Source organism: Pristis pectinata, chromosome 25 (genome assembly GCF_009764475.1).
Source record: "Pristis pectinata isolate sPriPec2 chromosome 25, sPriPec2.1.pri, whole genome shotgun sequence".
Taxonomy (NCBI): domain Eukaryota; kingdom Metazoa; phylum Chordata; class Chondrichthyes; order Rhinopristiformes; family Pristidae; genus Pristis; species Pristis pectinata.
In genome coordinates, this window is record NC_067429.1 from 27,723,132 (window position 1) to 27,735,872 (window position 12,741).

Sequence of the window (12,741 nt, forward strand, 5' to 3'; positions counted from 1 at the left end):
GAGAGATCACAGTTCATGTATGTTTCCCTGTGGATCTCAAGATATTAATGATTTAAGTTGACGAGTGAGATAAATTTTTCAAAGATAACTAAAAAGTCCATCGTTTGTATTCAATTCTTCACTCAAAAGGAAATTTGGAATGCTGCCTCCCAAAAAGCTTGAAAATTTTAAAAATGAGATTGATAATATTTTGTTAGTAAGGGTTATAGAACTGAGGCCTGTAGCTGGTGTTAAGATACAAGTCAGCACTGGTATGAGTGAATGGTAGAATATGATGAAAGGAACTGATGACAAGCATAGATTATGCATCAATGTTTTAGGGGAAGAAAGATTATGGCACAATCCACAATATTGTAATTCGTTCCACAGACTAAAAAGAAGAAGGCTCATATGATGCCGATTAAGTCAATCTACTTCTTAGCTGAAAATGGGCTAGCAGCATTTGGAAATCTGGGGAGCCCTTGTGTATGCATCTGCCTCCCTTTGATATCATTAGAGCTCACTGCAGATCAGTGAAAATGTGATTCAATTAACAGTAATTATGAGATTAAAAGATGAACCCATCATTCTGGTTAGTTTCACCTCTGCATAAAGAACCCTAGATCCAAATGTTACATTTTGGTAATGCATTTATTGGGATATAATAGCACTTTATAACTTAGTAGGGCCAAAGATAATAACTTAAACATGGTGAAAGGGTAATTTAGGGGAAATGGCAGGAAGATTGCCGTGGTTGATGAAATGATGCTGGCCATGGTGGTGTGACTAAAATCTTGAGATTGATTCAGAGACATTCAGTCAAAGTGAATCCAAGTTTCTTATCCTGAGTAGATGAAAGAAGATGGGCTAAATGGCTTCCCACATCTGTGCTGATCTTAAGTGTGTTCAGCTACCTGATCAATACAATATTAAAGTGTTTAATAATTCCACTTTATAGTGAAATCATAACGGGAATGAGAATAAAAGTTAATTAATGAAACTTGATTAGCCACATGTTGGTAATTTCAGACAACAATCTGATCCAGAAGAGGAAATCAAAGGGCTGAACTATAAATATGTTTCCCTCAAAATCTCCTTAAAATTACAGTGAGAGGACATTCACACCCCTCATTGCCTTTGCTGGCACTGGCTCATTTAAATTCTATTCTAATCCCATTTTTATATTTCTTCCCCAAACTATTTTACATTTTTTACCATTTCATAAACTTTTCAAAATCATATTTTTGAAATATTGTAGTATTTGGCTCAGTTGTCAAACATTAAGCATTCATATTTATTCCCATTAATTTCCATTATTTTCCAAATTATATTTCCTTAAGTTATACATAAATGGATATTTAGACAAATGGGATATTCTCTATTCAGTACCTGAGGTAAGTTCAAGAATTACAGAGATGTTTGTGACTATTATACACCTTTGAGTTTAGTCCATGTGGGGAGGTTTTAGTGATGAAAAAAGATTATAGAGGGTTTGTTTTATTTATGTTGTTGACTTGTTTGTTGAATTGTAACATTAAAGCATTTACGTAAAACATGGCTGCGGTACACAGGGCTGACGGTATTACAAAATTCTGTCCCCCATTTTATTACGGAAAAACACAGTGCTTCTCAAGTGATATTTGAGTTTAAATTTTCTTTCTGTATAGGGGAGATTTCCACACTTTGCTAAGCAAAGCTCATTAAATTTCATTTATGATTAGCAATGCTTAGGGTTTTATTTAATTTTGCGTATTATTTTTAGCTTGATGAATAAAAAATTCTGCCTGTTATTTTAAAGCAACATTCAACCTATTTAAAATATATTTTGGAATCAGTTCAATACAATCACTGCAAAAACAACACCATCCATATATGTAATGTCCTCAGCTCAATACAGCATTACAGTGATGCAGATTGGAATTTATCATAAGCACACACATTAACATGCGTGCTAAAAGTAGTCAGAAAGGAAAGTCATCCCTTAATCCTTAAACAAACAGTTGATTTATTGCCAATAAAAATCAACGATAATGAGAATAGCATAGGTCACAGTGGGTCACTGACATTAGTTAGGCTAAGCAGGCTGTTCTGAGAGATTCCATACTATAAAACAATACAACCTAGAATCACAAGGGAAGGCAGTGTGACATTAGGGTTATTTACACTAGGAGCTCCATCATTAAGGAGTCATGAAAAGTAACACATTTTATGAGAACACTTCTTTCTCATCTCCTTGTGGAGTCTATGACAAGAGGTTTGTGATGCACTGTGACTTATTTGATAGGATCAATTGATGCAAAATAAAAGAACCATTAAGGAACAAGAGCAGACCCCATCGCTTTATTAATTTATCTGTTGATGTTCTAAGGGAAAGTAAAATTATTTTTCTACCTCATGTGTACAGCCTGTAGGTAAATAAAATCTTAAAATGTATTTAAGTTATTTATCATCTTTATATATCAAAAAGAGAAAATCTTTTGGATCACTTTGAGCAGTGAAAGCACATTAGTCATGTGGTAAATGTGCATTCTCTCTGCTTTTTATATGTTGTTATTTATACTTTGTCTCATAATGGCTGAAAAGCAGGTTTCATGCATATATAGAACAAGTTGCACTAATGCTTCTCAGCTTTCTGGTGGTATTGATATCAATAAAATGGTGTTTTTATGACAACTTTGGAAAATATTTGTCACTGTGTCTTATCTCCTAACATTAGTGTAACTAACTTAATACAGGGAGGGAACAGGGATGGAGATGTTTTCTTTTGTGATTATTAGAAAGAAGGAATTTGGATTTATAAAGTACCTTTCATGGTCTTAGGACTCCCCAAATACTTAATGGGCAACAGTATTTTTATGTTGTGGAACATTTGTAATGTAGGAAAGATGGCTGCCCAATTGTCCTCAGCAATGTCACACAAATAGCAATGAGATAAGTGACCAACTACATGGTTTTAGTGATGTTGGTTGAAGGAAACATATTGGCCATAACACCACCAGATCCTTTACACACAACTGAAAAGGCTGGCAATGACTTGTTTAATATCCCATATATATAGAGGCTAAAACTTCAAACACATAGAACATGTTCCTTAAGTAGTACATTATTGACCTCAAGTACAAAATTAGCACCATAGTGCACTGCGAAATTGAATCATTGACATCAGAATGTGATTGTTCTCAGCATGGAATGTACAGGGGCTGAAGAATTATCTCAATTGGCAGATATTTTTTAATTTCAGAAGTAAACATTATTTATAAAATATATGCAGGACATATAATAGAATCAGTCTTTCATAGAGTCATAGAGTACTATAGCATGGGAATAGGCCCTTCGGCCCATCTAGTCCATGTCCACTGCCCACCTAAGCTAGTCCCATTCGCCTTTGTTTGGCCCATATCTCTCTGAACCTTTTCTATCTGTGCACCTGTCCAAGTGTCTTTTACATGTTGTTATTGTACCTGCCTCCACCACTCCCGCTGGCAGCTCATTTCATATATCCACCACCCTCTGTGTGAAGAAGTTGCACCTCAGGTTCCTTTTAAATCTTTCCCCTCTCATCTTAAACTTATGCCCTCTGGTTTTTGATTCCCTTTCCTCAGGAAAAACATTATGTGCATTCACCCTGTATATGCCCCTCATGGTTTTATACACTTCTATAAGATCACCCCTCAGTCTCCCGCACTTCCAAGGAATAAAGTCCCAGCCTGACCAACTTCTCCCTTTGACTCAAGCCCTCGAGTCCTGGCAACATTCTCGTAAATTGTTTTTGCACTCTCTCTGGCTTAATGATGTCTTTCCTTTGACAGGGTAACCAAAAACATACATAATACTCCAAGCTCATTTACATTCATTGTGCCATCAAATCAATACGTGGTCCTACAAAGCACCAATGCCAAATGGCTGAAAATCAACATCTGTCAGCATTGCTGCAAACTAGAAAACACATTAGTGTTTGAGAAATTGTGTGGGTCTTGACTGAAAAGGTAAGCCTTAATACGAGGATTGTGTGCAAGTTAAAATCTGAGCTTGTTTCTGGGAGTCTGCCAATGCAGCTAGCCATTAAATCTTCGCTTTTGTACCAGATGTCTCTGTGGCCTTTTCTCCCTTCTAGGTTAAGGCCAAGGAAAGGGGGGGGGGAGTGTGTGCTTGACTGCTCCAATGATCATGTCCCTGCCTCATGAGCCTGATCATCCATCAGAAATGGAAGGTGCTCAGTCCCATATTGGACCAATCATTCCAGATAACTACATTACAATTCAGACCCTCTTTGTGAAGCTGTGGCTCCTATTCTGAACTGCTGCTTTAGCAGCTCCCACCGTAGCTTGTAAACTCAGGCTTCTTGTGCAATGCTTAAAATTGGACATGCGTACTATGTGTAACAATGCTGAAGATTTGGGACTTATGATGTTGTTGAGGATCCAATACACAGCGTCATTTTAGGATGTGTTTCCATGTATATTTCTAGACCAGCAATTCTGTCTCAGAAATGCATTGAAACGTCAGTCCAAATTATTTTCTTCAACTGAAATCAAAACAACCACAGATGTTGGAAATCCGAAATACACAACAGATCAGGCAACAACATTGGATAGAGAAACAGAATTAATATTTGTGTGCAGATTTATATGTTTTTTGTGACTGCATCTAAATAGAAATTGGACCCATAAATTTTTGACTCAAAGGAGCCAGTGTTATCAAATGAGCCTAGATAGGTGGCTGCTAGAGACATCACTGATGCTACGGTGCAGACCTTTACACAGAACATGGAGGCCCATCTGTAATGTTGGAAATTAGCTTCAAACTCAGATTAGGTTCATATTTCCACTTACTTCATGAAGCCTAGTTTCCGTTAATTCATGAGCTGAAGGGAAGGCAATGGCCTACTGAAATGAATCAACATCGATAAGATAAGATATCTTTATTAGTCACATGTACATTGAAACACACAGTGACATGCAATTTTTTGCTTAGAATGTTCTGGGGGGGCAGCCTGCAAGTGTTGCCATACTTCTGGCGCCAACATAGCATTCTCACAACTTCCTTACTCGTACATCTTTGGAATGTGGGAGGAAACCGGAGCACCCGGAGGAAACCCACATAGTCACGGGGAGTATGTACAAACTCCTTACAGACAGTGGCCGGAATTGAACCTGAGTCGCTGGCGATGTAAAGCGTTATGCTAACTGCTACACTACCATGCCAGCATTAGTTTTCAGCATTAATAACACATATCTGGGAAGGATTGACACTGGTATTGGTGTCACCAGCCCCTGAATCTAACACATTACTATTGTTCCTCAGTGATTTAGTTACATAAAAGTCTGTTTAACGTTTGTGTTACCCACTGCATTCATATTTGAACCCTTCTCAATTAGGAAAAAGTTGATGAGATCAGCTTTTCAATGTTCTTCAAAATTTCAGTTAAACCACTTTGAAGCTTTGCTGATACAGTTTAATTAGAAATACAATGATTTTAGCAACAACATAAGTTGAATCCCAGTACCTCTGATCCCAGTCCAATGCCAATCAAGGATAAAATGGATGGACCATCCAACATTAATCTAGGTAACAAATTTGTTGATGACAAAGTTGCTCCAAGCACAGTCAAGATCTTCGTGAACATCTGGAGACTGGTGTCTAAATTGGGAAAGCTATCTCATAGGTTAGTCAAGCAACAGCTTGGCACAGTCATACACGCAGAATCATATTTTACATGCAATATGCCAGAGTCCACCAACACAGTTCCTAGGGCGTGTCTTAATTCCACCAGTAGGGCAGACTTAACAGAGGTGACAGTACAGTAGTATACAAGCAGAGGAGAGATGCCTTGGGAACCATCAGCTTTGACTGTAGACCACGTGAATTCTGAGGGTATCAGTCAGATATGGGGAAGAAAACCACCTGCTTATTACCACCTACACTCCTCCCAAAGCTTCTCCATATTGAATGACATTTGGAAGTAGCAAGTGTGCAGAATATACTCTGGATGGAGGCTTCAATGTCCATCACTAAGAGTGGCTTGGTAATACCACCAGTGACAGAGCTGGCTGGAGTACCTATCTTCCAGATGGGTGTCTGCAGCAGGTAGTGAACAACCTTCAAAAAGTTAAACCTGCTTGACCTCATCTTTATCAACCTATCAGTTGCAGATGTTTCTGTCCAGGACAGTGCTGATAGGAGTGAACATGGAGTGCATCCTCCATAGCATCGTGTGGCACTGCACCCAAGCTAAATGAAATAAACCCAGAACAAACATGGAACCAATGAGGTACTATGGACCATCAAAAGAAGCAGAAGTACACACAACCATAGTCTGTAACCTTATGGCCGTGATCACTTTCTTGTGGCTCCCTCACACAGTATCAAGAAATAGCTGAGAGCACTGTATGTAGCAAAGTTTATGGGACTAGACAACATGCTGGCTGTAATAAAGACTTCCAGAAATGCTGCACCTCTAGACAAATACAGTTACGACACTGTAATTTACCTGACAGTGTGCAAAATTGCTCACGTGTCCTGTCTACAAAAAGCAGGACAAATACAATTGGCTAATTATTGCCCAGTCAGTCCACTCTCAATCATCAAAGTCATCAATAGTGCAACCAAGTAGAACGTACTCACCAAAAACCTGCTCAGCGATATTCAGTTTGGTTTCCACCAGGACTGTACTGCTTTAGGCATTGTAGACTTGGTCCGAACATGGACCAAAGAATTGAATTCCAGATGTTAAATAAGGGTGACTGTCCTTGATATCAAGACAATATTTGACCAAAGGTGGCATCAAGGAGACCTGGTGAAACCAAAGTTAATGGGCATCGAAGAGAAAACACTTCAGAGTGTTTGGAATCACACCTCTACAAAGCGGTTGTGATTGTTGGAGGTCAATCATCCCAACCTTATATTATTACTGCAGGTTTTCCTAAAGGTAAGAATCCTAGGCCCAAACATCTTCAGCTGCTTTATCAATGACCTTCTTTCCATCACAGCATAGATGATTCTTGATGATTGTACAATGTTCAATTCCATTCACCATTCCTCAGAAGGTGAATAGTCCATGCCTACACATGAACATGAAGAGAAGTCCGAGGCACTTGCAACCATGTTCAACCAGAAGTGGTGAGTGGAAGGTCCCCCTTCTCTTCATCCTGAGATTCCCACAGAACAGAAACCAGCCTTCATCCAATTCAATTCAGTCCATGTGATATCAAGAAGCGGCTGTTCTTCATTGTCACATTGGAACTCACTCCCCAACAGCATTGTGGGAACCCCTACGTCAAGAAAGCTTCAGCAATTTAAGAAGGTGGCTTGCCACCACCTTCTCAAGCGCAATTAAAGATGGTCAAAAAAAGTAATACTCATCTTACTAAAGAATGAATTTAAAAATACCAATGACAGTGATCATCGATAGAGACTACTGCAGGTCAATATTATTATCAGTTGTAAAACACACCAAAATATGCCCTATGTCAGTACAGTGATACCAGTATTGTATTAGATTCAATATAAGCACCTATGACACAGCATCACCACAGTGCAATACGGTTCCAATGTCAATATCTACAGCTAAAGTCGATTCATTAACAATGCAGCATTAGTAGCTCAATTTTAAGTCCGTTGTCAGTACCTATGTTATCATTACAGATCTAACACAGTGATGCCATACAGAAGATTTGGCATAGGATTAGGTCTGAGTCTGTTTTGATAGTCAATTAAATCAAGTGTGATCTTAATTTACCAGTTTTGTTCAAGATCCTTTTGAACAAAAGTCAACTGGTTGTGGAGGAAATGAATGTTTAGGTGATGGATGGGGTGCCAACTTACTCACCCTCCTACCCTCCAACTCCCCTACTTATCTGCACACCCATGTACCTACTCAGCCATGACAAATAATATACTTACCCACTACCAAACCCACCTACCTACTCAGCCAATCATCCACCCATTCCTTTATCGTTATTACAAGGTGTTCCAATTTCACTCAGTTTTTCTTAAATGTCAAATAAATATTCATAAGCAAATTAAACTGATTTCATAGAAAATGCTAGCTTCCACACTATACATCTTAGTGTGCTCATTTACTAAAACTGTTCATTCTTCTGCTCTTGTGTGTGTGAGGAATACAAGAGGTGACAGAAGATGAATAAAGTGTTTGCATTTTACCTGTTTAAAATTTCCTGATGTCACAATTTTCTTTGCAGTTAATAAAATGCTTTCTTGAAAGCAGCTCTTGTGGAGAAATTTTACCAATAAAATAAATGACTGGTTATCTTGTTTCTGTGATGATTTGGCAAGGCCACATACCACAGGATATTTAATGCTATTGTGGCCAGGTAGACTCAGACTTGGCATAATATCATAGAGTTATCGAGCTATACAGCACAGAAACAGCACTTTTGGCCTAACTTGTCCATGCCAAACAAATTGCCTAACTGAGCTAATCTCATTTGGCCCATATCCCTCTAAACCATTCCTATCCACGTAACTGTCCGAACATATTTTAAATGTCGCAATTGTACCCGCCTCTACCACTTCCTCTGGCAACTCGTTCCATATACTGTGTGAAAAAGATGCCCCTTAGGCCCCTTTTAAATCTTTCCCCCTCACTTTAAACCTATGCCCTCGAGTATCATCTGAAAGATTGGTATATTGTTTCAGATCTGAGAAGGCAGAAGCTTGGGACATGGAGATTACCTGATTCGTTGGCAAAAGAATACATCATTATGGTCACAAAGGTGAGAAAAAGAAAAGAAAAACATTTTCTGCACTTTCTTAGTACTGAGAAATGGATTTCGCTGTAAAACAAAGCAAACTAATCCAAGAAATAGGGCGGTTTGAGTGAAATATTAAAGCTACAGTTACTTTCATTGTTCTGGTGATTCAGGTCAATAGTAAAGATCTCTGCATCTTCACCAATGTCTTCCCCTGAACTATCATCACTTTAAAAATCACTGGAGTAGGATGGGCAACTTGTCTGCAAACATACAACACTGCACCTCATGTTAAGTTGTGGTGTTTTCACATATCTTAAAGAAAACACATACAGTGTCATTATTAATAATGCTATTCATTGTTTTTACTGGATCAAGTATACAGAGAAATAAATATGTGTGGCCAGGAGCAAGAGCTGGATTGTCATTGGCAGAACTTTCACTAATAGAAATTTGTTTGTCAGAATCCCTATTAACTTTCACAGCTCGCTTCACCACCCACCTATCCCAATATAATCTTGGATATCACATTATTCCATTAAAACCAAAGAATTCAGAAATAAAAGGTAACTGAGTAAATACACATGAAGCCTTAAGGAAGCAACCTGGTTGTATTACAGTTGAAACCTTCATAAACATAAAGACTCATTTTTCAATTATATTCCTCTTTATCTCTGCAAAGCAAAAGTTGCTAAACAAGCAGTGAAGAATTGCAGTAACTACCTAACTAAAGCTAAGTTATAGGAAAACAGTGATTACTGTGACTATTAGAACTAGAATGTCTTACTAACATACCTTCTAGTGAATGAACCTTTGACCAGTGATTGACCTCCTTCCCTCTTTCTGTAGATTAACTAACGATGAAGACAGCACACTGCAGTTAATCGCGTTTACAATGTGGTTGCTATGGCAAGAAACAGAAGTGTACATTTAAAGAGAAGTTAACCATCTCTAGCTGTCTGTGACCAATTTACTTCAAACACCAAGCAGACAGCTGATGCTGAAAAGCAGAGACTGAATAACTAACTACACCACACATCAAAAGGTCCAGCTAATGCCTCCAGGTCACAATATATTAAATAAATCAATTAAGATCAGAATGGTTTGAGACTAAGTGGCAGTACAGTGATCTCCAACTTGAGGTGTGTAGAAAACAACTGTGACTTATTTTTACCGACTTCAATGGAAATGCAAATTGTGCAAGGTGAAACTTGCGCCCGATCTGACAAGTCCATTTTACACAATTGTCCAAATACCAAAGTACCAACATAGATATCAATGTGAACTTGTCAGGCATCATGACTGTTTCTCCCTCAATGAATCAACCAGTGACTTCAGTGATCATGTGTGACCCACAAAGACAACTGGAGGTGGGGAGGAGCCCAGTTTTGGCCTCTAACACAACACTTCCTGTTGTAGAATGGCAGTAGCATCAATCCGACCCACAATTACTCTGTTGGTTGACAAACATGAGAAATGGTTTGGTTTCATTATGGAGCCAGATGAAAATCCAAGCCTTAGTCATCAGCCTGCTGTTAAACAGATTAAGTCATGAGGACAAGATGCTAGACTTGTATATCCTTTACTTATAGAAGATTAATAGATGATCTAATTAAGGTGTTTGGGATCACTGAAATAGTGAAAGGATAGAGTCCTTCATCTGGTGCAGAACTCTAGAATAGACCAAAGATCAGACCAGGCTAGCGGTCAAAAAGACATTTCTTCGTACACAGGGGTAATGTAAATCTGGACTCTATTCCTAAACGAAATGTTCAAGCTATGATGAACTGAAAATTTTAAATGTGATTTCATTAGGTTTCTGTTAGGCAAGATTACAGAACCAAGGCATGTGGATGAATTAAATACAGTCCAAAGAGTATCTAATTGAAAGTCAGGCTAGGCCTGTCCATGTCTCTAGAGTGAACGGGGAAGTGATCCCATAATTTGGAGCCATGCATGGGCCACAGCGTTTCTCTGGGATAACAGGAGAAATCCACAGTACCACTTTGGATTTTATCTCATCACTGCGATATCTATCTTTTTCTCTTCACTCTTTTAACTCCGACATGGTGCTACATCATGGATACATCCTCCCAACAAATTCACATGAAGAAGACTTCAGATTCCAGGGTTTTGAATGGTGTCTCTCCCTCATTAGACTTAACTGGCAAGGGTACAGAAGTTTCATGGTTACTCCACTGAACTAACAGCTCAGGTCATAATCCCACCAGAGTACACAAACAAATGACCACTAAAGCTTGTTGTAAACATTGTAAAAGACCAGCTGGCCCAATAATGTGGCATTTAATCTAATCCCACATCGGTTCACTAATATTACACCCCCTCCAGTCATACACTGGTTTACTAATGTCATACCAGCTTTAGTTTCTCACTTTGTTTTAAGCCTGATTTAACAATTGTTAAATAACAGAGAAGGTCACTTCTGACCATCCAGAGTGCACAATAGCACTTCTGTGTTTATTTAAATCTATGTCCTTTGCCTTCTATAACACATTAACCTTACTTCAATTATTATAGATATTCTGAAAACCTTCAAAAGGTCAATACTAAATCTTCTCAGTTTCAGTTAAGAAAGCCTGAACTTCTCATATCTCTCTCGATACCTACAACCTTGGTTGGCATCTACTTGTGAGCTGAACCATTATCATTGTCTTCATATCCTTCCTGTAAATGGTTGCACATCATTGTACTTCAACTGTGAGCTGGAGATGCTCCAGTAAAATTTGAGTCTTTCCTCCTTGTCTTTCTTCTCTACACATTTATCTGAAAACCAAGGATTCACTTTATCGTTTTAATGGTCTTAACTAGCAGCACCACCTTCAACTACACAGTAACATATCAAGCACCTCACACTTCTCTGTCTATTTAACATTCCAGTATTCAGCTGCACATATTATCCTATTTATGACCTCATTCTCCCAATTTGGTATCATCAGTAAGTTTCGATATTACCTCCATTTCCTAAGCCCATACTTCACACAGTAATAGAGATTATTGTAGGAGACATTTTTGATAAATCACATGGATTACTAAACGGAAGCACTGATCTTGCTCCATGACCGATCATGGTATACCCAATCACAGAACAGTGTTTTAATATGCACTGCATTAAATAATGTACATTATTTAATGTACATTACATAATATGCACATATCTATATCTACATACAGATATACATACATAAAAAGCAGTTGCCTATTCAATAACTGGCATCTGAAGAGACACATTAATCATTCAATTCAAGGTGGTCCAAAGGACATTTTGTTCAAGGGTTAACTAGTAGGAAATTCAATAGCAACCACAGCCCAAGGCATTGTGTTGTGCTCCGCACTCAGAGGCCCTTCCTTCAACCACTCCACAATCATATAAAAACAAGGGAAGTAAGCCTGGGACGTATGTAGTGCATCAATGGGCACACAGGATTGAAGTCAATTGGGATACCACACTCATTGATGTTGTTGTTACAACACTGAAGCCGATCAATGTGCTAATGGAACAGTGTGGGCCCAATTGGAAAAGAGGGCAGCAGTAGGACGGTGAAGTGTTGCTTAAGTGTAAGGTAAAGCGGCAATCCTTACCTGAGCTGCTGATGAAATAAACCTTGTTTGCAGATTCAACCACACCAATTGAGGTAGAAGTTCTGCTGCTTGAAAAGCTGTGGCTTTGAGAGTTCCATCCATGGCTGGACATCGCACGGGTAATTTGGGGCTTCCCACGGACTTTTGAAATCAATCACTTACTGAGTTTACTACAGTGAAGGTCTGGGATTCGCGCTGCCCATGTGCACAGCCACTCACGGGCTAAGCTGCGCATTTCTATATCAATGAAGAGAATAGTTATTCAAAGATTCTTTTGGATTAAGAAGTACTATGGATTTGAGGTTTCGTTTACTTTTTCTTTCAGTAGGGAAAGAAGTGCTCTAGCTTGCATTAGCATGCTTGACTCATTGTCTGTGAATCACCTTATTTCTTCCTGTGTGTGTAATTCATCCAGACTCCTGCATAACTTGTCATTGAGCTACATGACTAT